Source organism: Chlorocebus sabaeus, chromosome 3 (assembly GCF_047675955.1).
Source record: "Chlorocebus sabaeus isolate Y175 chromosome 3, mChlSab1.0.hap1, whole genome shotgun sequence".
Lineage (NCBI taxonomy): Eukaryota > Metazoa > Chordata > Mammalia > Primates > Cercopithecidae > Chlorocebus > Chlorocebus sabaeus.
Genome location: NC_132906.1, coordinates 38,930,167 through 38,956,305, shown reverse-complemented (window position 1 = coordinate 38,956,305; position 26,139 = coordinate 38,930,167). Strand labels below are relative to the sequence as shown.

The 26,139-nt window shown below is 37.7% G+C and overlaps 1 long non-coding RNA gene across 1 annotated transcript; it reads right to left on the bottom strand.

The window, feature by feature from the left end:
- Window positions 1–1,029: 1,029 nt before the first annotated feature.
- LOC119620111 (uncharacterized) lies at window positions 1,030–24,186 on the bottom strand. Its single transcript, XR_005236579.2, has 5 exons — window positions 24,096–24,186; window positions 11,424–11,575; window positions 5,940–6,031; window positions 2,737–2,888; window positions 1,030–1,062 (listed from the first exon to the last, which is right to left on the bottom strand). It is a non-coding gene; the product is annotated as an uncharacterized lncRNA (long non-coding RNA).
- Window positions 24,187–26,139: the final 1,953 nt, after the last annotated feature.

Sequence of the window (26,139 nt, the reverse complement as noted above, 5' to 3'; positions counted from 1 at the left end):
AACCTGGCTGCAGGCTGTATTTCCTACTCAAATGCTGTTTCATAGGCAATGAGGATCACTCGAAGACTGATAAAGCAGGAGAACAGCAAACTCAGAGCAGAGCTTTGGGAGTTCAAACTTAGGACAACAAAGAGACTTCTGAATGATTTTAAACTGAAGAGTGACATGGCCCAATATGCATTTAGAAAGATCACTCGGGCAGGAAATGGGCATTCTGTTTTTGTGTATTTGCTGCCAAACAGAAGTGATCCTCGATAACAGGTCAGGGAAAGGGCAAAGGGACAAATGACCAGCAGAAAATGAGAGGTGGACGGACCACACTAGAAGAAGGTAAATTCTGAGATGTTTTCCATATGAAAACTTCGTCTGACACAGATCATATCACTGGAGAAATTCGCTGGTGAATATGAAGAAGAGGAGCTGCTGTGGGACTCTAAGATACTGCTGCAATTTTTTACTTTAACAAAACTTTCCCTTTATGGTAAAGCTTCTTCCTTTCTGTCAACGGGCATGTTTGATATAAGAATTATGTAAGTAAAAATGTTTGCCTTGTTGTTACTTAGACATTTTTCACAGTCCAGATGTCTGTATAGCTCCTAAGAGAATAACCCATAGGAAAAATGCATCAAATCAGCGCTTGAGAAATGTGAATGCAATAAAAGTAATATACTCATATACCTACCCCAATCGTACCTTGCAAACGAATCAAGCTCCTTTGATGCATTATGACTTAATAACTTTCTTTACAGAGATCTGTAACCAAAATAAATGTTCATAGTCCAATGCCCATGATAGTGGAAGATTGTTTATTATAGATAATTGCTTATTAAGATAAAGCATTATGGAATTTATTATGTTAAGAATATCACATTCTTATTTTCTTTTAAAAACAAAATGCCTCAGTATATATAAATGTGGCATGTCAGAATGAATTCAATTACATTAACTTTTTTTGAGAATACTCCTATAGCAATTTTCAGATTCACATCACTACTTTTCACAATGTGTTTTTGTTTTGTTTTTTGTTTTTTGTTTTTTCTGCTTTTCTTGCAACATCTGAAACTGAAAGAACATTTGAAAACTTGTCAAAATTTATTATTAAAAAACTACTTATCCCATTTATCAAAATCCTGTTGCCTAATTTCTACATAACACTAGAAGATAAAACTGATTTTCTTCTCAAATTTACGATTGAGAAATATATAAAAAGTCACTAGCTTTCGTATGAACAGTTAAGACATTACATTCACTCTAAGCAAAACATGACTAGTCTCACTAAAATAGTGTTTTAGTCTAAAATTATTCGTTTCAGTTTAATACTAATTTTTAGTATTTTAATACTATCTTATTTGACAAGTTTTGTGTTTATTTCCTTACAATAAGAACTTTCAAACCAGAAAAATATTGTGTAAGTTAGCAACATGAATTTGAGGTACCGATTCGAATATGCAGTGTATGTGCTTGCTTTTTCTTTTCTTTCCCCATCCCCCTGTGCCCTGCACTTTCCCCCTGAAATGGCAATGGTTAGGCCTTCATGGCAGCCAAACACAGATGCTAGATTGCTGAATGGACTCTCTGTTTTCAAAAGACATTCTTTTCAACGACATATAAAACTACAGAACTAATACAAAATTACTTCCTCCAAACACAGAAAGGGCTACGTTTGGATACTCTCAATATGTTGTCCAAATCCACCTCTCACAGATGAATAAGGTAGGAAAATGGAGCACACAGGGGGAATCATTGGTCCAGTTCCATGGATAATCATTGGCACCGCCATTGTTATCACGGTAAAATATATAGAATGCTGGCATTACTAAGGAACGTGAAGAAAAGGCTAAATTTTTGCTTCAATTTTGTAACATTTTTCTGTTATTCTCTTTGACCTATAAGCAGCTTGTTTCTGCTGCTATTATAACGGGAAAAGAAAACACTCATGCCCCATATGAATGTAGGAGTACCTATTCTTTCCTTTTCTTTCCTTTCCAAGTGTCTCCTGATTATCCACTTTAGAAAAATCACAGCCTGGCTTATTCAGACAGATATTTTTCCACAAAACTATCCTCTACTGAAACCCCTAGTAAAAAGGCAAGTATCAATATGAGAATCACATTTAAATGCATCTTAAGAGTTCATCAAAAAATGAATTAGTAAGACCACTATTCCCTTCCAAAATTGCTAACATAATTCCATGAAAGAATGGTATTTCATTTAAGCTTTCTAATTTCTAACCATGAAATCTGACCCATCTGTGTCAATTTTTGTTAGAAAACATAATTTACATAGTAAGGGATCACATCTCTGGAAGTGGAAGTAACTATGTAACTAAATTGTTACTATACTTAGAACTCCATTTTCTACATGGAAAAAAAACACTCTCATGAATATTTTTTCAAAATTATTTTGTCTGATATTCTCAGTTACCTTCCAGGTAAAAGGAAAACAAAATTTTGGACTTTCAGTACCAAATAAAGAACATTAATGGTTAATTTTCTGAGTTATCGTACTTACTAAAGAGCTTATCATTGTTATGTTAATTAATATGTAAATGTTATATTAACTCGCACCTATCTATAGGCTACTACTAATAGAGAATTTTTACAAACTAAGGATTTATAAAACCTTTAGGTAAACTCATTCTGTGCCTTCTGTATTTTTGAAGGAAAGGACCTTTGGCTACAACTTTTGTTCTGTGTAGGAAATAATTGTTAATTGCTAGTGGATACAGAAGTGTACCTGAGTGGTACCTTGTACCTGAGAGCCACATCTCCATGTGAGTTGCACCTGAGAGCCATGCTTGGCTCTCCATCCTAAGCTAGACGCTGATAACAGTTTCCATTTCCTATAGTTTTATTTAGCTCTTTTCATCTTTCATTCCTAAAAATCTCCTTTAGGATAAAAAAGCTATAATTCATCTCTTTTTAAAAGTAATTCATGAGTCTAATTTAATATATTTAAACCGAGGGCAAAACATTCATATGAGGCACTAGGTTTACCCGAGGCAACTCTTGCCCTCAAGAGGATGTTTAAAGCAGCTTCAAAATGCTATGAATTAATTCTAGCACACTGTCAAGAAGAAACAAATAATTAAGTACCCATTGAAGCAAAACAAACACTCTAATATCAATACAGCACATAAAACACCACAACTTGCCAGGCAATTTAGCATTTTGGAATTCTTTCAATATAACAGACAGTAATGGCCCCAATTCTCAAGGTAATCTGGAAATTTTATCTTGTATTGAAATGCAATTCCTTTTAAACGTTGAATTCTGCCCATTCTAACATCAGTTATTTTATAGCCTCATACATATTCCCATTTGTTCTGCTGTCAGAACCAAGCTAGAATTAGTAGACAAGACTAAAGAAATCCAGGTAGACTATTCCCTTCACCTCCAGAAAGGTCCCTAACTAAGCCAACTTAACATTCATAAAGAACTAAAATTATAAGAGTAAATAACAGTGGGATTTTACTGATTTATGACAACTGCAACTAAAGATGAATAGAAGCAGGAATGATAAGAGATAGCCTGAAATTTTTTGGTCCCTCTTTTTTACTGAGTTAACCCTAATGTGTAGGACAGCGTTTACACATAGGGGGCACTTGATGAGTGAAAGGGAGAGTGAATGTGTTTGAATCTTACACTGGTTCCAACTCTACAATATAGTTTGTGATAGCTTTTCTGATCTTGAAAATAAAATGAATTAAATGTATCTGCCTTCCATGGGATACCTTCAGCAATTTAGGACCCAAAACAACCTCTTTATCCTCCTTTGCCAGCCTTGTCCCTGCCTTTAATTCAGTTATTAGGTTTGGCATATGTATAACGCTTGGGTGAATCTAGATGCTTTATTAGAGAAGCCCTAGCTGCAATGACTAATAAAACCAAACATTTCCAAGACCCAACATAATTAAAATTTGTTTCTTGTTTATCAAATAATACTGAGCAGGAGAACAGGAGAGGTAGCCCTTCCACGAAGCCACAGAAACCCAGGATTACATGAATTCTGCCATATTCACCACAAAGCCGGCTAGTTCATCCCATTGTTATCCTCATACCAACCAACTGGTAGGAAATAGAGCCTGGGGAAGAGCAGGCTTTTATAAGCCAGACTTGAAAGTGATGCGCAGCGCTTCAAATCACATTCCATTTGCTAAAATCCAATCTATGGCTGCATCTAATTGCAAGGGGGTCCTGGAAAATGTGGTCCCTAACTGAACAACCACTTACCACCAACAGCTCTACAACATGTAAGGTGAGGGGTACAGGGAGGCAGAAATATTTTGTTTAACAGCTCAATGTCTTCACCACACATTTTCTCATCAGAGATATGCATTCTAAGGAAGCTTGGGACCAGGTCTGGCTGCTGCCCCATGCTGCCAATCTCAAGCTACCTAAAAGTTACCTTTGAGACACATATTGAAAGGGATGCAAAGATCACTGAAGAATATGTTTTGTGTGCTTTTGCTTTTTGCTAAGTAATTTTGAAAATAAATGTTATTTGTGACATCGCCTGGGAGCCATCCAAGTGTTACAATTCAATTAACAATACAAGTTGCCCATTCTGTGTGACTACTAGTTCAAATGCCTAGGAAACCAGAAACTGATGTTAGAAATCATTGATTTCCTGGAGTGGAATATAATTTTGAGAGGATTTGTACTTTAAATCCATGAAAAAAATAGGTCCAGAACTGTGTTTAATATAGCCATCAATCTCCTTCTTAGAAGATGTGCATCATAAACATGATCTTATTCATTTTCTTCAAAAAAAAAAAAGGAATCTGATCTATAGTCACAGTAGAAACTCATAGTTCTGGAAGTCAAATTTAAAAGTTTTACAAAGACATTTTTTAAAGGTGTTAATGACAACATCCTCTGCGTCCTAGTCTTTTTACTGGCAGTTTCAAGAGGACTGAACGGACTTAATGAAACAACTTGAACTCTTTCAAAGCGGTCAGTAATCCAGAGGAAACGCACCAGTTAGAAATAAACTAGTGCCTAAGCTCTTTCAGAAAGACTAAATAGAGCACTAGATCTTAACCTTCCAAGTGGAAGTTGTAACTAATTCTGTCTATGTTTAATGAAAATCATTTCTCACGGAAAAAGCTACCAAAATTACACAGCTGCCTCTACTATGGGACAAAGCAGAAAAACAATGTAAGTTGTCAGAGAAGCAGCCTGGGCTAAAATATTTCTCATGGTAAGTGGTAAAAGTATTAATAACTAAGATTTAACCTTTTCTAGGAACAGACTGAAAGTTGTCATTGAAACTTCTTATACTACATCTCTCATATTAGACAGAATGAAAAAATACAGGAAACTTCTCACTTCTCTATACAACACATACCACTAACTGCCTCTATAGTATCTTCTACTACCCACTCACCTGTATTACATGCATATCTTTACAAAGCACTTGTCTCTCTGAAATTCACAACGGCAAGAAATCTACATATAAACTCGAACTTTATGTGAATTTCCTTAAACTGTAATTTGGTTGAGTATAATTAAGGGCACCAAGATTGGAAAAAAAGTCTGCTCACAGAGCTGGCAATGTATTACACATAGCAACTTGATCCAATTTAGCTTGTGATCAATAGTGGTGCTTGGGGGTAAAGAGAAAATGGACTGAGCATATCAATTAACAGTTGGTCTGGAATAACAGGAGCCACTTCAGATGAACTTTAACTATAGCTGAAAAATGTGATGTCCTAAAAGGCCAAAACAGTTTCTCGCCACCATCTACAGACTCCGCCATTTACATCAGGTTTAGAAAACTGGAGAAAACTCAGGGCTGGTCTGTACGAAATACAACACTTGCCATTTTGCAGTTTCTTATTTGACAAAGAAATACTCAGGTTCTCCATAGAGATGAACTATGCAGTGAATGACAAGTACTCCCAGGCAGATAACCACGTGCTGTGAATTTATTTTCACCTGAGAGGCTGCTCCACCATGTGTTGCAACTGAGTTTCTTGGGTAATCTCTCAGGGACTCTCCAACCAGCCACTCAGCAACCCTGCCTGCCCCTTTCAACATAACACATTATAGTAACAACAGAAGCTGATCCCCATAAGATAGCAGCAATATAAACTTGAAAACCTGTTTCTCCTCCCTATATTTACAATTTTGTTCCCTGGGCTAGCATGGCATGACACTTACTCTTGTTAGTCTCTCAGGAAAAAAAAAAACTCATCTTATAATCTTGTTATGCTCTGTTTTTCATTTTAGGTATAAACATCATGTGTAGTCAGCTCTGAGGAGAGGGCAGAATATAAGCAAGAACATATTCTTGCTCTGGATAACTGAATGCTATTATGATTGGAACTTTAATTTCCTAGTGTGAAGTATTATTAAATATTCTCCATAAACTAATTATTGAAACTAGCAATCTTAGCAAGGTAATTCAGTATCCTTGTTACTCTAAAAAACCACCACACAATAGATATATGATACTTCACACATAAACTCTAATTACACTAATTGCAATGCAGGGGGGAAACAAGCTTTGTTTTGTAGATGTCTAATAAAATTGAGCATTGGAGCATTCCAAATGAACATATTAGGTGCTGATTAAGCAACAAGTCTCCTTGTCAGGTTATTTACAGAAACTAAGAGAAACAACCTTCCTTCTATAGTTCCTTTGGCCATAATTCTCCTACCTAGCCCCAAACATTTAATGACTAAAGTTAAAATTTAAAGTGGAGGTTAAAGCAGAACAAATGGATGTTTATGTTCATGGGCCAAACTAATTTTGTTTATTTACCTTTGACAAGACTAATTAAATAAGGTCACTATTTTATATCATGAGGTATCTTACCCTTCTATATTAAGACTGACTTGGGCCGAGTTAGGGAGGAGTACAAGAAGGACATCAGTAGTTCTTTATAAGCTGGCTCCAAGAAAGCTACAAAATATTGAAAGATGCATATAACCCTGAAAGGATACTATCTACAGAAAGAGAGAATATAGAAAAGGAAAATGAAAGAAAATAAAGGATGACATGTAATAGTAGTGTGGCTGATGATGACCCTGTGACTATTTTCAAATTTTATTTTCAAGTGACAGTATGATCACTTATGCTATGATTACACATCAACTGAACATGAGTTATATTAGTCATAAAACTAACTAGTGAACTCACACAAGAAAATCTAAAATGCCTAGTGGTGAAGAAGAAAATATAGTAAAGCTATTTCTCTAGTGTCGGTCTATAAGAAAAAATTAAAAATTCTGGAAAAATAATGACCACATAGTTTTTGGATGTCTTTAAATATTTTTATAAGGTAGCTAGACAGTATAGAAAAAAATGGATAGTATTTATAACAAGCTAAGTGACAAGGGCATCCATACAAACCCCAAATAATGAAACAACTGGAGACAGTTCACCAATAACTGTAAGATCTACATGGTATCAGTGTATGTGCAGAAGAAAGTAAAGGGAAACAGGATGTCTGGGGGTCCCAAGCAAAAAAGACACCAGTAATAGCCAACAGATGTTCACTGGATATCATGACAAGTACATTAGAAAACAGTATCTGAAACTAGGAGGGATTTTGCCCAAACTAATAACAGGAGTATATAAGAAAACTGCATTAGGAACTGAAGGAACTGGAAATCTAGACTGCAGAGCAATCTAAACTTTAAGAAACTGAAAAATGAAACTAGATCCCAACCTCTCACGCTTTACAAAAATCAACTCAAAAGAGAGCAAAGACCTAAATGTAAGAAACCGAAATGTTAAAACTACTAGGAAAAAAAAAAAAAGGAAAATACTTAGCACATTGCTCTGGGAAAAGATTCTATGAATTCAAGACCAAAGAAGCACAGGCAACAAAAGCAAAAATAAACAAATGAGATTATATCAAACTAAAAACTTCTGCATAGCAAAGGAAACAGTCAACAGGGTGAAGAAACAACCAACAGAATGGGAGAAAGTATTTGTAAATCATTCATTTGACAGAGGATCAATATCCAGAATATATAAGAAACCCAAACATCTTAAAAACAAAAAAGCAAGCAAGGAAGCAAGCAAGCAAGCAAGTCAAGCAAGAAAAGAAAATTCAATTTAAAAATTAGGAAGCAATCTGAATAGACATTTCTCAAAAGACAAATGACAAAAAAAAAAAATACTCAGCATAACTAATCATCAGGGCAATGCAAACCAAAAACCCAAGTAGATATCATCTCATCCCAGTTAGTATGGCTGTTATTTACAAATAATAATAAATTTTGGTAAGAATGTCGAGAAAAGGGAACTCATACACTGTTGTTGGGAATGTGAACAAGTATAGGCACCATAGAGAACAGTAGGGAAGTTCTTCAAAAAACTTCAAATAAGGCTGGGTGCAGCGGCTTAATGTCTGTAATCCCAGCACTTTGGGAGGCCGAGGCGGGTGGATCACAAGGTCAGGAGTCCAAGACTATCCTGACCAACATGACCATCTCTGCTAAAAATACAAAAATTAGCCTGGTGTGGTGGTGCACACCTGTAATCCCACCTACTCAGGAGTCTGAGGCAGGATAATTGCTTGAACCCAGGAGGCGGAGGTTGCAGTGAGCCAAGATTGCACCACTGCACTCTAGCCTGGGCAACAGAGCAAGACTCCATCTCAAAAAAAAGAAAAAAAAATAGTACTACCACATGATCCAGCAATACCGTTACTGGGCATTCATCCAAAGAAAAGAAATCAGAATATCAAAAAGACATCTGCATCCCCGTTTTTATTGGCGCATTATTCATAATAGCCAAGATATAGAATCAACCTAGGTGTCCAACAACAGATGAATGGATAAGGAAAATGTGGTATATACACAATGGAATATTATTTAGCCATAAAAAAGAATGAAATTCTGTCATTGGTTGCAAAATGGATGGAACTGGAGGACATTATGTTAAGTGAAATAAACCAGGAACAGAAAGTTAAATACTGCATGTTCTTACTCATATGTTGAAGTTAAAAAAATTAAAAAAAGAAAGAAAAAAAAAAGGGGTGCTCTAATAGAAGTATAAAGTAGAACAGAGGATCCTAGAGGCTGAGAAGGGGAAGGGGAAGGGGGAGAGAGGCATATATGTGTTAAAGTATACAAAATTACAGTTAGGTAGGAGGAATAATCTCTAATGTCCTATAACACCATTGGATGACTCTAGTATTACCCTCCTAACTATTTGAAACTATATGTTATTTTTAACTAGAATCATCCAACAATGTTATACATTAAATGTTGCAGATGAAGGATGTGCTAATTACTCTGATCTGATCACTATACATTATATGTATGGAAATATCACTATCCAAAAAATATGTACAATTATTATGTGTCTGATATGGTTTAGCTGTGTCCCCACCCAAATCTCACCTTGAATTGTAATAATCCCCATGTGTCAATGGTGGGGCCAGGTGGAGAAAGTTGAATCATGGGGGTGGTTTCCCCCATACTGCTCCCATGGCACTGAATAAGACTGATGAAATCTGATGGTTTTATAAACAGGAGTTCCCCTGCACATACCCTCTTGCCTGCTGCCATGTAAGACATGCCTTTGCTCCTCCTTTCCTTCCACCATGATTGTGAGGCCTCCCCAGCCATGTGGAACGGTGAGTCAATTAAACCTCCTTCCTTTATAATTACCCAGTCTCGGTTGTATCTTTATTAGCAGTGTGAGAATAGACTAATACAGTGTCCATTTTTAAAAAAATAAAATAAAAAGTGAATGGGACAAAGAAAAGAGATGATGGAAAGTCAATGTCCACATGAAAAGTAAAGGAAGGACATAGAAGAAAGAAGTCTCAGAAAGCAAGCCACCAGCTTTTGAACACTACTTGTCTTAGGCTGTTTGGGCTGCTGTAACAAAACACTGTTAACTAGATGGCTTGTGAACAAAGAAATTTGTTTCACACAATTCTGGAGGCTGAAAAGTCCAAAATCAAGGCAGATTCAGTGTCTCATGTGGGTCTGCTTCCTGGTTCATAGAAAACCATCCTCTCACTAAGTCTTCACATGGTGAAAGGGGTTAGGGTACCCTTGGGGCCTCTTTTCTAAGGCCACCAATCCTGTTTATGAGGGCTTCCCCTCCTAAACGATTAGGGTGACCTAATCACCTCCCAAAGGCATCACCTCCTAATACTATCACCTTCAGGGATAGGATTTCAACATATCATTCTAAGGAGACACAAATGTTGTCTATAACCAAAAACGCTGTCTATAACCATTCAGAAACAACAAAAGGAGGAATACTCAGATTCGAATAGCATTATTAGCAACAAGACTGTGGTTTTGAATTGCCTCTTTCTGTTAAAAGAACCAAGGGCTCCCTGGAGAAATGTCTGCTTCCATGTCTGGGGCAGAATATGTACAAGGTGAGCCTGAAATACCTTGTCAAAAAGTAAGTCATGACTACTGGAAACATGTCAATAGGGCAAGCCAACTTTATGAGATTTCCAATGGCCAAAGATGGAAAAATTTAGCATCTATAAGGGCGATAATTGCCAATGGATTGAAATCAACAAATGTGAATAAATCTATTCATTAATATTTATCAAAAAATAATTGATCACCTTCAGAGGATGGTAAATAAAGAGAAAGAATCAAGCATTTATTCTGCCGTTCCTACATGGCTATATCACTGGGTAACCAAATAATAGGTGAAGGAAAGTATCTATTTTTAAACTCCAGCTAATAATTTTTTAAATAATAGATTATTGTTATTTGGTACTGCCCTCTGTTCAATGAGTTGATGGATCAATATATTAGATATTAATGTTTGCCAACAAAAACAGAGACAATAAGATACTACATGTCTCCTATAGTCTTGCCAAAATGTCAAAATGAGTCTGATTAACCCTCTGAATGGCGCTACCATTTTTCAGGAAATAGGAGAAAAGAACAGGATAACTTAGCCAAGAATACACAATTAACAAAATTCAAACAATAGGAATCTGACAGTTAGGACTGTCTGGGTCTTTAAATGAGTAAATGGTAAGGGAAAAAAAGGGATAAGATGATGGGCGGAGGGAGGGGATGAGTAGATTAAAAGAGAATCTAAAAACATCAATTTTTAAAATGGAAAAAACTAAAATATAATGTGCAAGTATACACTCATGAGTGACAAAACTGAAAAAATAAAATGCAAGGAAGCCATTACTGTAGAAGCCAGGATGGTGTTTACTCTGATAGGAGTGATTATAACGGAAACAAGCCTCACCAAGGTGCTTTTGGGGTGGCTGGCAAAGTTCTATCTCTTGGCCTGGGTGGTAGCTACAAAGGTGTTTGCTTTAAGATATTCATTAGCTAAAAGCAACATCAAAAAAAGGGAAAATAGAAAGTAACAACAGATTCATGGCAGTTGGAAGATGGTAGCAGCTGTGTGTAGATTCTGTTTAAACATCAAAAAAGGCTGAATTAAGATTCTCAGACACTCACTTTTCACGTCCAGTGAAGCTCTAATTGGTACCGAACTGAAGACAAGCAGCAGGACCTTCGTCGAAAGTGCTTTGATTCCCTCAAATCTCTGTTGTTCGGATTCCTTCTCACAGCATTTTTGTAGCACTTGGTTATTGTAGCCACTGTAGATCCTATGATCAAGAAATAGAAAAACTGTCCTAGGAAAATTATACTTTAAATTGACAAAGAAAAAAATTAGCCTCAATGTTCCCTCATCTCATGTAAAAAGCAAGAAGCTGGAATTGAGTGTTCCAGAGGATTTTATCTTTTTTTTTCTTTATATATTCCTAACTTATATAACAATAAAATAGCTTTGGCATGGCAATATATTGTTATACATCCTATAACAATACATGAAAGTATAATTTAATGAAATAACAATTTTAAAGCCTGAAGCAACTGCAAATGCTTAACATAGGAAGAAGATGGGAGAAGAGGTAGCTAATTTCTTAAGTTGAATCAAAACCATGCTATGGGCTGGGTGCTGCGGCTCACACTTGTAATCCCAGCACTTTGGGAAGCCGAGGTGGGTGGATCACTTGACGCCAGGAGTTTGAGACCAGCCTGGTCAACATGGTGAAACACCGTCTCTACTAAAAATACAAAAAATTAGCTGGGGTGGTAGTGCGTTCCTGTAATCCCATCTACTCAGGAGGCTAAACCTGGAGAATCACTTGAATCCAGGAGGTAGAGGTTGCAGTGAGCTGAGATCACACCACTGCACTCCAGTCTGGGTGACAGAGCAAGACAGTGTCTCAAAAAAAAAAATCATGCCGTGGTTGCTAATCTTCTGCCGGTGCCCATTGTGTTACCCAGGCATGAAACCTCTTATCGTAGGAGAGAGAAGAGAGCAATGGCATGACAGCAACAAGAACAGTCTCTCTACTATGGTGTGATGGGGTCCCATGCAGGATGTTTCACCATCCTGCCTTCCATTCTGAAGTAATCTAGACATCCGCTGGAGAAGGGAAAGAAAAGGGCATCTACCTCCTCTTTAAGTCATGAAGAATACATATAGAATCTTTTAAAATGTTCAGGTGGTTATTTACTGCAAGTTAAGCAATACAGAGCCTACAAGGGGAACGGAGATCTAGGGACTCCCTGCAAAGAAGTCACAATCCTATTTATGACATGGGGCCTGCAAGCTCACCCTTGATGAAGAGACTCCCTCCTCCAGACCTTTCCCTGCCCCCCGCCCCGAGTCATTTGCTCCAGTCCTATGCCCCTTGTTCTCTTTCAGATGGTCTTCAGAAAGGATGCTCAATCAGTCCTTTCTCCCTCCGGGTCTCTAACTGCTTAGGCAGAAGGGGTGCTCTGGATTTTCCATGGTGGCCTGGCCTTGAAGACCACCAAATACCCAAAAAACAACCAAACAACCCTGTGGTGGGAAAGATAACCCCCCTGCTGGCATACCTCCTCAATATTATTTTGCTAAAGGGGCAACTTTTCCTTTCCTTCACTAATTACCAACCAGTGCTTTATCCTTAACATCTGGGAAAGGAGGCAGGCTAGCCACAGAGCTAATGCAAGGGGAATCAGTGTGTATGTGACTTAATACCAGTTTCGAACTTATCTACACACTTCCAGATATAAGCCTACCACATCTTCTATGTTAAGTCAGTTGCTCAAAAATTGTAATGGAAATGTCCAGGAAAACAATGTTAAAGGAGGGATTATAGAGGGTAAGGATGGGTCAGCTGTGAGGTAAGGCAGGGTTGAGTTTCCAAAATCTGAGATTTAAGAAGCTTAATTTTACCTCAATACTGTGCTAATATAGACCCCGAATGTACCTGGAGACTTATGCATCCACAGACCTGCAGAGATAGGCCAGGGCTCCAGAGTGAGTTAAAGACAGAACTGGAATTAATAGTCAGGACTCCTGGATTTAGGTGTTTGGCTTAATCTTCTCAAAATTTTCCCAATAAAAAATACTTTCCTAACAGACTTTTTAAAAAGATGGCCAGGGGGAATGGGTAGCATTTGTTTATTCTTTCACTGAACCAGTATCTTTGGAGAACCTCCTGTGTATGAAGCAAATGCAAGGTACTGGCGATATTAAGATAAAGATATGGTCACAAGTCCAAGATACCAGCAAACCTAAGACATTGCAGGCACATGAGGATGAACATTTGTAAGTGCTCTGAGAGAGGAAGACATGGAGAAGTTATGATGGGAGCATTGTAGAGGAGCACCCAAATGCTTAGGGGCTCAGAAGTAAAAAGAAAGCTTGCTGGAGAAAATAAATTGTGAGCCAGGTTTAAAAAAAAAAAAAAAAAGTGAGAGGAAGGCAAATGGGGTATGGCAGTGAAGAGGCCAAACTCAAGATGAAAAGGTACTTTGTATGCTCAAGACAACCTTGAGCATTTGGTATTGATAGAGCATTCCAGCAAGATTTCAGACTGGAAAGAAGTTTAATGAAGGAGAGCTGCGAGGCCACCCTTATGAGCTCTAACTTTTGTAGAAGGGGAAACATGATCAAATTTGCAATATATTGCTCTAGTGGTTGTGTGGAGAAGGAACAAAACTAGAGTCCAAGAAACCATTTTACAAGGTTGGTTGTAACCCAGGCCAGATATTCTAAAGGTCAGAACTATGAAAAAGCATGACGGAGAAAAGATACAAAGGAAGACACAAAAGCAAAGGGTGAAAATCAATAGTACTATTTTTGTTCTTCTTTTGCTTTCTTTGGAACATTCCATAAATTGGACTTAAGTGTAAAGTATACTGTATACATTTTATACTGAAGTGTATTACAGGAAAACATTCCATTAATCAATAAATGTGGAAGAGTAATTTTTTTTTGTTAAAAGAGCATGTATTTTCAAATAAAGAAGTCCCTGAAGCTTTTCTTTTACTGTGCTAACATGTTTAAATGTTTAAATCTTGATTGTTGTCTGTAGAGTAGGAGGAATTGGATTTAAATGTTGGCTTAGATGCTTTTTTAGACTGAGTAGTAGATTCATTTATGAATTTACTCTAATTATTCTTTTATCAAAAAAGATTTAGAGATTCAAATGAGGTGGTGAAGAACACCACAGTTTCCCTGAAGGGGAGGAAATGTGTCTTATTTATCTTTATATTAACAAAAAGAGAAGCATCTATTTAAACTTTTTCCAAGTGTAGAAACAGGAAAGCATCAAAATTCTTTTTCTGAAGCAAGGAAAACTTTTATACTGCTATGTGAGATAATGATTAAATTGATTAAGCACTATTTTAAGCATGTTTCATGAATTCCCTTTAATCCTCACAATAACAACCAGAATGTGTCAAGGCTGGAATTCAAAACCAGGTGGTCTAGTGCTGGCCTGTGAGATCTTTCCCACCAAACTCACAGCCTCTTAATAATCATTTTAATGTGACTGGGAATAAAACTGATATATAAAATGAGTAACATATATATGTGTGTATATATATATAAAACAAGCAATTAGAAGCTATAGAACAAACTATAAAAGAAAAAGAAAACAGTAAAAAATAAAAATAATCAAATGTCCTATAAGCTTAAAAAGAAATTTAGATGAATACTTCTAAATGCACCTGAAGAAACTAAAAGGAAGACCCAAATAAAAGTATAACTTGCTCTTTGGTAAAAAGAAACAATTCTCCCTATGTTTATGTTTATACATGTATACACATAATGTATGCATGTACATGCATGTATGTTTATACATATGTATACGTATGTATAAACACACATGCATGTATATATACATCCATGCATATGTATATTTATTCACATATATATACATACATGCATGTGTATGTGCTTATGTTTATACATGCATACATATGTGCATTGTGTATACATGCATACGTGTGTATATACGTATGTGTATACATATATGAATATGAAACATATTAATGTAATCTCTAGAAAAATAGGATTTCTTAACTTCAAGTCGATTTTTAAAACACCTGTATAAAAATAAATCAGCCAAGATATTTTTAAATAAATTTCTACAATGAGAGCAAAACATGTTTAAATCCATAGTAAACTTAAATCTGCAGTAATAAAATGTATATATACAGATCTATAGACTAACTAGAAATAAACTCAAGTACATATAGGAATTCTTTATATCAAAAAGGTGATGTTTTATAAGAATGGAGGAAAACAAATTACTCACTAAATGATGTTAGGATATCTGAATAGCCATAAAGAAAACTGCAATTGAATTATCTTACCCTTTTTACAACAAAATTGCAAATAACACAAAGGTTTAATTGCACAAAGAAAATACATCTCAGTGAAAAAAAAACTTCTTAACCTGACCCAGAAAAGAAAAACAGGCATTCTTAAAAATTCTTAAAAATCGTGGTTGAATTCATAGAAAAAAAATACACTATAACTAAAATGAAAAGACAAATGAAAAATTGGCCAAAACAAAAATATAACATATAGGTATATTATTAATTTTCTTAATATTTTTAAATCAAAAAGAAAATATTGAATAATATCCCAAAAGAACAGTAAGCAAAAGATATGAACTATCACTAAAAAGACATAAAAGCTGCAATAAATTTACATATATGTAGACATTTTAACATTGTCAGGAGCTCAGCTCAGCTGCCAGATGTCAGGGTAGCCAATGAAAAAAACAAGCCAAAATGAAAGTTACGGCGGAGCTTTCAATTACTTCCTGCAAAGAGACTAAGCCAGAGAAAACACTGTCTCCTCCTGCTCATTTCCTTCCACGGAACAGTGTCAGAGAAAAGTGGATCAGCACAGAGGAAGCCCCAAGCAAAAGGCTCCTGCAACTTTACAGACCCAGAGCTAAAGGAGCGCACTGATGAAGTATGGAAAAGTACTGGGTACTGTAGTACTGCGTCAGAGTGGAGAAAAGTGTCTTCAAATCTCCCAATACCCTGCTTGCCCAAAAGGAGATATCAACAGAGACACCTGAGGAACGTCTCAGCGAAAGGCCCTAGATAAAGAGGCTTCTGAATGAAACAGGCTGAGCTGGAAAGGCAGCTATGCTTAAGGGCATGGCAGGCCGAGGGTTCCTGGGTCCTTAACTGCAAGTCCTCACAGAGGCTGCAGTGCAGGGGCTGTGCACCAAGTCTGTGTGGGGAGGGTAGCTTCCTCCAGGAGGCCTGCCAGGCAAACCCTTTTCAATTGCCTATGGTCAGGTCTGAAAAATCATACAAAGGTTTTTAAGCAGGAGCTGGACTCCTCAAACTTCTGTTGTATTAAGAGAATACAAAATAAGACTATCAAATTCCATTTTTACTTACAATTTAGCAAAAATCAAAAAAGCTGAAAACCTGTGTGTGGTGTGAGTGTAGGGAAAAATATTTATATACTTTGTTCATAGGTGTATAAATGGTACTTTTTGTTGTAAAAAATGATCTCATGTTAAGGAAATTTAAAAATGTCTATCAAAAGTAATTACACATATACCATTTATCCAAGCAATTTTACTTCTAAAAATTTGTCTTCATGTAATTTCACATATGTGAAAATTATTTGTCTTCATGTACTCACATATGTGAAAATGCAAATTTTGGGGGATATTCTCTGTATTACAGTTTATAATAGAAACAATATAATAGTCATGAAGAGTAGTTAATTATGATTTATTTATATAATTGAGTAATAAATAGTTATCAAGAAACAGCCTTATGTGTACAACACTTCCCACTTGTCCACAGTTTTGCTTTCTGCAGATTCAGCTACCCATAGCCAACCATGATCTGAAAACATTACATAGAAAGTTGCAGAAATAAACAATTCCTAATTCTTAAATCACAAAGCATTCTGAGAAGCATTGTGAAACCTTGCACAGTCCCTCTTCCGCCCGGGACCTGAATCATCCCTTTGTCCAGAGTATCCACACTGTTAGTGCTCCCTGCCCACTAGGCAGTTAGAAACCCTCTGGGCTATCAGATCAACTGTCTTGATATCGCAGTGCTTGTGTTCAAGTAAACCTTATTTTACGTAATAATGGCACCAAAGTCCAAGAGCAGGAATACTGGCTAACTGGATGTGCCGAAAAGAAGTCATAAAGTGCTTCCTTTCAGTAAAAAGGGGAAAGCCCTCAACTTAATAAGAAAAAAAATCACATGCTGCAGTTGCTAAGATACATGGTAAGAACAAATCTACGACATTGTGAAGAAAGAAAAAGAAATTTGTGCATAACACATACAGTATTCTGTACTATCCACGGTTTCAGGCTTCCACTGGGAGTCTTGGAACTTATCCCTATTGGATATGGAAGGTCAATTGTACTAGAATTGAACATCTCCACTAAATATTCTTAAGGCGAAAAGAAAGTGGAGCACAGTGCATGTCATATACTGCATTGTGTAAAGAAAGGATGTTGCGGAGTGTGATTAAGCCCAGCTCTGGCAAGACTATTCGGGTTCACTTCCAGACTCTGCCACTTTCAAGTAGATCTTTAGCAAATACATTTTTTTGGCTACTCAGTTTACTCACCTGTAAAGTGAGTATCATAGCAGTCTCTGGTCATAGAGCTGCTGTAAAAATTAAACAAGCCTGCTAGTTGTCTTCTTCCTGGCACACCCTTGACCACATTTGCCAGCCTTCCTTATGGGAAGATATGGCGTGTGAATGAGTTCTAGCCGATAACTGGCAAGCCAGGCCCATAAAAGCCTCTCAGTTGCCATCTTCTATGCTATTTCTTTTTCCAGCTAGATACTGATGCCCAGCGTGGTCTTGGAAGCCACATCCCGAGGATGGCAAGGCCCCCATCAGTCAGTGCACTCAAATGACTCACTGGGGGGCCAGAGCACCCCCTCACCACACACACATATTGCTGATTTAGATCACCTTCTTCTGAGTTTGAATAATACCACCTTTTAGGGTCAGTTGTTAGAGCAGTTAGTGTTACCTTAAATAATAGGGTAGGGTAAGTGCTTAAGCGGTTGCTGCCATTATCACAATTATTAACATTTTGATGTTAATACATAATACATCTCTAAAAGTTACATAAGAAATTAATAATAGTGTTTGCCTCTGGCAGAGGGGATTGTGAGGTCTCTTGCACCCTTCGAATTTTTGGCACTTGCATGGTCTGTATGCATGTGTTGTGCCTGTAGTAGGCGGGCTAGGCTATACTATATTGGGATCAATCCTGAAATTCCAGTGCCTTAATATAACAGAGGCTATTTCTCATTGACATCAGCGTCTGAGGGCGGCCAGGAGGTTCTGCTGCCTGTGACTCCTCCACAAGGTGACTCAAGGATCCAGATAGCTTCCGTTCGCCAACATCTTTATTTACTGCAGTACCAGTCGGAGAAAGAGAGATGGAAAATGCACATCTTCTCTTTGTTTTTATTGTTTACAATTTATTCGAACTTTTATTTTAGATACAGAGGGTACATGTACAGATTTGTTAGATGGGAATATTGCATAATGCTGAGGTTTGGAGTATGAATCCCATCACTCAAGCAGTAAGCATAGTACCTGATATGTAGTTTTTTGACCCATTCCCCCACTGCAACCTTTAGTAGTCCACAGTGTCAATTGTTCCCACATTTATGTCCATGTGTGCTCAGTGATTAGCTCCCACTTATAAGTGAGAACGTCCAGTGTTTGATTTTCTGTTCCTGCAATACTATCTCACACAGTCAGAATGGCTGTTAATAAAAAGTCAAAAAACAACAGATGCTGATAAGGCTATGGAGAAAAGGGAATTCTTAAACACATCCTCTCCTAATTGCCATCGCTGCTCACAATTCAGAGACATAATCCCACTGAGATCTTGGAAATATAATTCATCCATGTGCTCTAGGAAGTTAAATGACTTGATGAACCCACACCTGCGCTTCTCCATGATGTCCTGAGAACTCTGACACTCCTGAAGAAACAGGCTGAGGGTGCTTTCGTGGTCATTTGCCATATTACAATGATTCCTTTAACCATAAGCATGCAGATTAGAATCTCTCTCTAGAAAAGCTTGACATTGCAAGGCTTAGGCCATTCCAGACCCACTACATAATTGATAGAAGATACAACAAATAAAAAGAATTAGAGCTTAGCAATTCTTTCATCTTGATATCTTACACTGTGTCAGAAGAACTTTTTGTGGGCTTTCTGCTTTAATATTTGTATTCAAGAGTTAAGGAACCTCACCTCTCAGCACTCCAAATGAGAAAGTTAAAGCTTCAATCAGTCGTTTTTACTGGCAATTTTCTCACGTACAAAACAGGAAGGCAGGTCACCTCAAGGGAGAAGCAGTGACCAAGTTATTTTGAAAGCACTTACCCATGGATATGCCTCTTTTTCCCTAACTCTCTCAGGACTGAAAATCAGAGAGGTCAGGAATCTCTGCTTGGACGGAAACTTCACTGGGGGCTATTAATAAGGTTATTATCAATTGATTTATTAAAATTATCTTTAAAGAAAAGGTCTTGGGCTGAAAAAATTATTGATGTTTCTCTTATTTGCTAACTATTTTTAAAACCACTTATTAATTTGGGTCCTGTCAATAAAGGGGGTGGGGCAGTATTCTGATCTTTATATGAATTTTGTATGAAATAATATATTAAATATTTTTAAAAATTAACTTCTATTTTTAAAAATGAATGCATCAGATCTAAAACTAAATGTCAGTATTGATGGTTAGACCCTACTTCACTCTCTCTACCTCCAGGCAGGCTATTTACTGTTCTCTCCCACACTCCCCTGCCCCCCTGCAGTAGACAACACCAGGTGACTAGTTCTTGCCAAAGGGCTGTGAGCAGAAGCAAAGTGTGTCATTTTCAGACCAAAGCATTTGGGAGCCAGTGCCCAGCTCTCTCTTTTCCTGCCATGGTGACCTGGAAGCCTCCTGTTTTCCATGGCAGAGCTACAAGCTGCCAGAGGCCTGAAACTTGCAGCTGCCATTTAGAAAGAGCTGCTGTTGAGAGTCACCACTGGATCTGGAGAGTCACCACTGGACCATTCTACATGACTGAGAAATAACCGTTATGTGTTAAGACACTGAAATTTAGAGGTTGGTTTGTTACCAAACACAGCCTAGCCTAAACAGACTAAACTACTTCCAATTCTCTAATACATCTAAAGGACCTATTCCAATGTAATTCAATCAACAATACATGTTAAATAGCTACAATATGTAAACATAATAGGTAGATAGAGAACAAGTATTTGCTTGCATAAAATAGGTACTCCATAGAAGAACTAAAAGTCAGACGTGGGTAGAATAAAAAAAATGAAGCATTCTCTCTCCAGAATTATTTCCCAAGCTAGTTTGAAGACACCTTTATTTTACTTCAGCAAATGCCTACTGAATGTCTATTAAGTACAAAGCATCTGCTGGGCAGAAAGCTGCAAAGATGGAGAAGAAAATCCTTGATCTTGAAAGGTGTGTCAGGCCAGTGAAGCAGACAGACAAGCTCACAGGTGATTACAGGACCCTGTGTAGGGTCAAGGCAGAAGAAAGTGTGAGTTGCCATGGAGGCACAGAGGGCTATATGGCTCAGACTAGGAGAATCATGGAAGGCTTCTTCATGGAAGTAATTCCTACGACGCAATAGCTAGATTGATTCTCATTCTTTTCTTTTTACAGAGGAAGACAGCTATCAAATCTAGATGCTGCTTTGCTATTCAGTTGGAATTTTATATGTATAAAGTAGTTGGCTCTTAAAGAAAATAAAAGCAAAATGGAGTTTCAGTTTGCTTTAGGCAAACAAAGATAGATATAAAACTCAATTCTTGCTGTGAATCACAAACCATTGAGAGTCCCACCCTTCTTATGCATTTGCCCTAAATATAATCTTCCTCTGCACATTCATATAATAAGCTTCTAAAGCACATGTGTATATTCTATATTTCTGTTCCTTTCTATAAGTTATATGCCCATATTAACATGGCTTAGAATGCCAGTTGTATTTGGAATGTACGGTCCAACAATTTAGTAAACTAGTCAAGAATTTGGATTTTGAAACCAGCTTTCCAAATCCTGGCTCTGGCCATAACTAGCTGATCGCTCACAGACAGATTACTAAACTCAGAATGCATTTGTTTCTTCAGCAGTGGAGATGAGATGAATGGAACCTACCTCAAAGAACTGTTATGAGAATTAAATGAATTTATATATATACATACACATATATACACACACACATATACATACACACATATATATAAATTCAACCTAGAATAGTAAATGTTTGATGAATCAGCTAATATCAATAATCAGAGTTTTGTTGTTAACTTTGTAGAAATATTTGCATTTGGAATTTATAATTCTGTCCTAAAATTTGATACTTAATTTTGCATGGAAACAAAGCAATATGTTTGAGAAATTATGACTTTAAAGACAGTGGTTATTTAATAATATTAATAAACTAAAACACAATTCCCCAGCAGGTTCATAAAAGAAGGCATTATGAATGGAGGTGAGTCGCTGTGGTACTGAAAAAAGGCACTCCACTGAGTGCCCCAGTGTCCCCTTTGTAAAAGAGATTGTCTATTTTGCCTATTTAAATAAAAGTTTCATTGAGAAGAATATGAATATTAAAATTTCATGTCTCTGTGAGGTGCCATCTCTGGAACATGGTCTTTTAAACCTCAATAAGAAACATTGACTGAAAAACCCTAAAGTTAGGAAGTCATGTGAAGCAGTCTCCTCACTCTAGTCAAATTCATCTTAATTGTTTTATTTTACAGATAATACAACTGAATTCCAGAAATATTAGTGTTAACTAAAATTAAGAGTTGTAGCAAGGATTAGGACTCAAAATTCCCAACTCCTGGTAAAATAGCCTTACTGGGCTTTAACTTCAACCACACAGTGCTCAGTATTACAAAGTGTAACATCCCACTATTTTCTAAACTGAAAATAGATCAGTTGAGCAACTATAATCCTTGAAATCGATAAATTTTAAACATTGTTCTGGTCCTGATTTGCTCTATTCTAACCTCCAAGTCATTTATCATGTTAGGATTTCTCACACTCTAACAATAAAAAAAACAAAGCACTTTAATCCTACCTACTTCTTGGGAAGGCAATAATAATTGTAAAGTTATTTGAAATGGCAAGTACAAGGGAAAAGATCTGATTCAATGTTCTCTTCCTATTTCAATATCAAACCCCAGTGCTGCAAGTTAAGGATAGAATGAAATCGCTTGAAATCAAATGGTTGATAAAATTTCCCAAAGCTCAGCTGAATCTCATTATATCAGATCCTTTAGTTACTAGGGTATGCAACTATTACACAGAAAGATAACACTGTCTGTTAAGAAGTAGGTTGACATTCTTCCCTTCACTCTGCGTTACCTCATACCCTTGATTTTTAACATTGTTCCAAACCTCCTTAGATTTCATGATATGTGTGTGTGTGTGTGTGTGTGTTTTAGTATGGAATGCTCAAAGTGTGAGCTCACGGAATATGAAAAACTCACTCTTCTTTACATAGTGGGAATGCTGTTTCCTTGGTCTTTTGTAAATGTATTTTTTTCAAAAAGTTCTTTTGTGCTTCACTTATACAAAAATAAAAATCTGACATTAGGATTCTGGGTGATAATGGGAGGTAAGTGATATAAGCATATTAAAGCAAAGTCCTTCATTTGAAGGACTGATCCACCCACTTCTTAAGTGTTTGTTGCTATTCACTGCAGAATCTGGAGGACTTACACACAGTACTTCTCTAGGTACCAACCACAAAGCTTCCATGAATTTATTGGAATTTTATCTTTTACCCTGGCCTTAATGAAACAGCACCCAGCTATCAAATGTAGAAATATAGAAGCCAACACCATCAACCTCAGGTTTCAAGAGCTCCACATTTTTACTTATGTCTAATTCATCTCTGAAATATAGAATCGATAATGGAATTAATCCATTATTCCAAACATATCCAGAATAAGCTGGGTGGGGGGACTGACACTACAGCAGAGAACAGTTTAGGACTCACATAAAAGCTCTTTAATTTGACAAACAGACACACCTTGCTTTTCATACTCCAGATAATTCAGAGCTGTGGGAGCACACAAAATAGAAGTTGGAAGTTTATAAAAAGATGCTGAACAGGAGGCTGTGCACACTGTAAGAGTAAAAGCTTGAAAATGTGAATGCATATAAATAAATTTAAACTTTAATCTGCTGAATATTTTGAGCAAGAGATCAACATAATAAGGTATGTGTTTTAGGAGCAGATTATGCATTGGAGTCAGAAAGGTTTGTCAGGAAGCTAATATATGAATTTGGGAGAAGTTAATGAAGCCTGAGTCAGATCAATGACAGTGACCAGAAAGGATTAATTCAAGAGATAGTCAAGAGGTATATTTGAGAGAGTGAGAGTTAGAGGGCAGATGGAAGACTCTCAAATTCCCAGAAATTTGATTTCAATTTACTATCAGACCAGGCAATTTGCTGGAGACACATTATTCAGAGAGAGAATTGCATGATAAGAATAAGGAAGGAAAATTGGTCCTTCTTTCCAACATAGTGGATTAGACATTTTTAGCATGCCTCTACCACTTGGAAATAGCAAAATAGTGCATAAAAATCAAATCTATGAGCTTTAATTTAAAAAGGAAAATGGGAATCTACCACAATCATGAAGGACACCTTAGATCCTGCAGCAGAGAACAACGGCAAATAGCCCCTGTGATGGCAACTAGCTGATAAGAGTGAAGCTCCAGTATGCAAGGAAGGCAGAGAGCCTCCCTCTGTGACTCACCTTTCCACTGAGGATCTGAGCAGCCCAGGCTGAGGGAGAGCACTTTGTTTTCTCCCAAGCCCTGGAGCTAACTTGTGGACAGACTTGGAGATGCTTTGAAGGAAAGACACCAGGAATAGCTGCAGGCATTTTCCCAGACCTGAAACACTGCATTAAAAATGTAGGATGCCATTTTTAATCTGGGCACATACAAAGACTGCCATTCTTTGATAACCTGGCAGTGTGGCTGCAGGAGCATTTTAGTCTTGGGCCAGAGATTGGAGCATCTAATCCAGAGCAAGGTAGGGACCTCCACAGTCAGATTTGTGGAAAGTGCCTGAGCAGTAGCTATCGGAACTGTGTTCTCAACCATTGTAGGCCTGGAGCCGGAGCAGAGCTGCTACAACTGCAGTTTCTCCTGGATGACAAACAAGACTTATAGCCAGGACCAGCTTAGCAACCTGGAACTGATCTTCACGTGTCATTGCTGGGTGCCCCAGTCTGCTCCTCTGAGATTGTGTAGCAGGGTTATCTTTTCTTCACCCTCAGGCAGAAAACCAGGTAGACCAGCAGCCTGAGCCATGCCACCCTTCATGGACATAGACCAGGGTGCAGCAGGGCTTTTCTGCTCCATGCCCAGGCAGATCTCCAGGAATTCAAAGCACCCTCTTACCTGGATCAGCAACCTGAGCCACCCGACTCTTCCTGTGCATAGACCATGGTGCACTGGGACCGTCTCTGCTCCACATGGAGGCAGATCACCAGGCATGTGGAACAACCACTCACATGAAATAGTGGCCTGAATCACCCTATCCTTCCTGTACAGAGATCCTTTATAGGGGGCACCTCTCCATTTCATGCCAGGCAGATAGATCTCCAGGCATTCAAAGCACCCACCCACCTGGATCAGCAACCTGAGCTTCCCCACCCTTTCTGGGCATAGATTGTAGTGCAGATATCCCTCTCTGCTCCACACCAGGGGAGATCTCCAAGCATTCAAAGTGCCTGTTGCCCAGATTGGCAGCCTGAGCCACCACATCATTCCTGTGCAGAGATCTGGGTGCAGGGGTGCCTTCTTTGCTCCATGCTCAGGCAGATCTCCAAGTATTTGGAGGAACCACTCACCTGGAACAGCATCCTCAGCTGTCCCACCTTTCTTATGCAGAGATCCTGGTGCCAGGGGGCACCTCTCCACTACATGGCCAGGCAGATTTTCAGGCATCTAGAGCACCCACTCTCCTAGATTGGGAGTTTAGACCATCCCCATGCAAAGAACTTGAAGCTGAGGAGGTTTCCCAGCTCCACACCTAGGCATATCTCTGGGTGTTTGGTGGCTGACCACTGGATTCTCCCTCAGTGCTGAGGCTTGTGCTTGCCATCAGGGGACCTGTAGCAAACCTGTCCAGACTAGATTGTACATCTGCCCCCCATATGCCAGGATTGAGGATGGAGTTCAGACAACTGTGTACTCCATGAATCAGCCCATTGCCTGAGGCAACAGAGAGCTTCTCCCAGTAATTACGAATCAAGTATATATCCAGCCACATTGGCCATGGCCAGCTCTTTTGCATAAGCACCACACATCCACTGGTTTGTAGGTCAAACTGCACAGCCCAATAAAAACTTGTGACAGAAGTGCACAGGGCTATGGAAACAAAGCCAGAAGACCCTACTCAACATTCTCGAAAGTCACACACACTAGGGAGGGAGGGAGAAGGGAAAGAAAATGACAATTGTATACAGAAAGAAAGAAAAAGAAAAATCCTACCTATACAAAAATCATTTTAAAAATCAGAAATGCCAGTATCTCCAGATGAGAAAGAACCAGTGCAAGAAATCTAGCCCTATGAAAAATACGAATGTAATGATACCACCAAAGGATCACACTAGCTTTCCAGCAACAGTCCCTAGCCAATACGGAAACTCAGAAATGACAGATAAAGAACTCAAATCATGGATTGCAAGGAATCTCAATGAGATCAAAGAGAAAACTGAAAATTATCACAAAAAAACAACTTCTAAAGCAATCCAGGAAATGAAGGAAGAGATACACATCTTAAAAAGA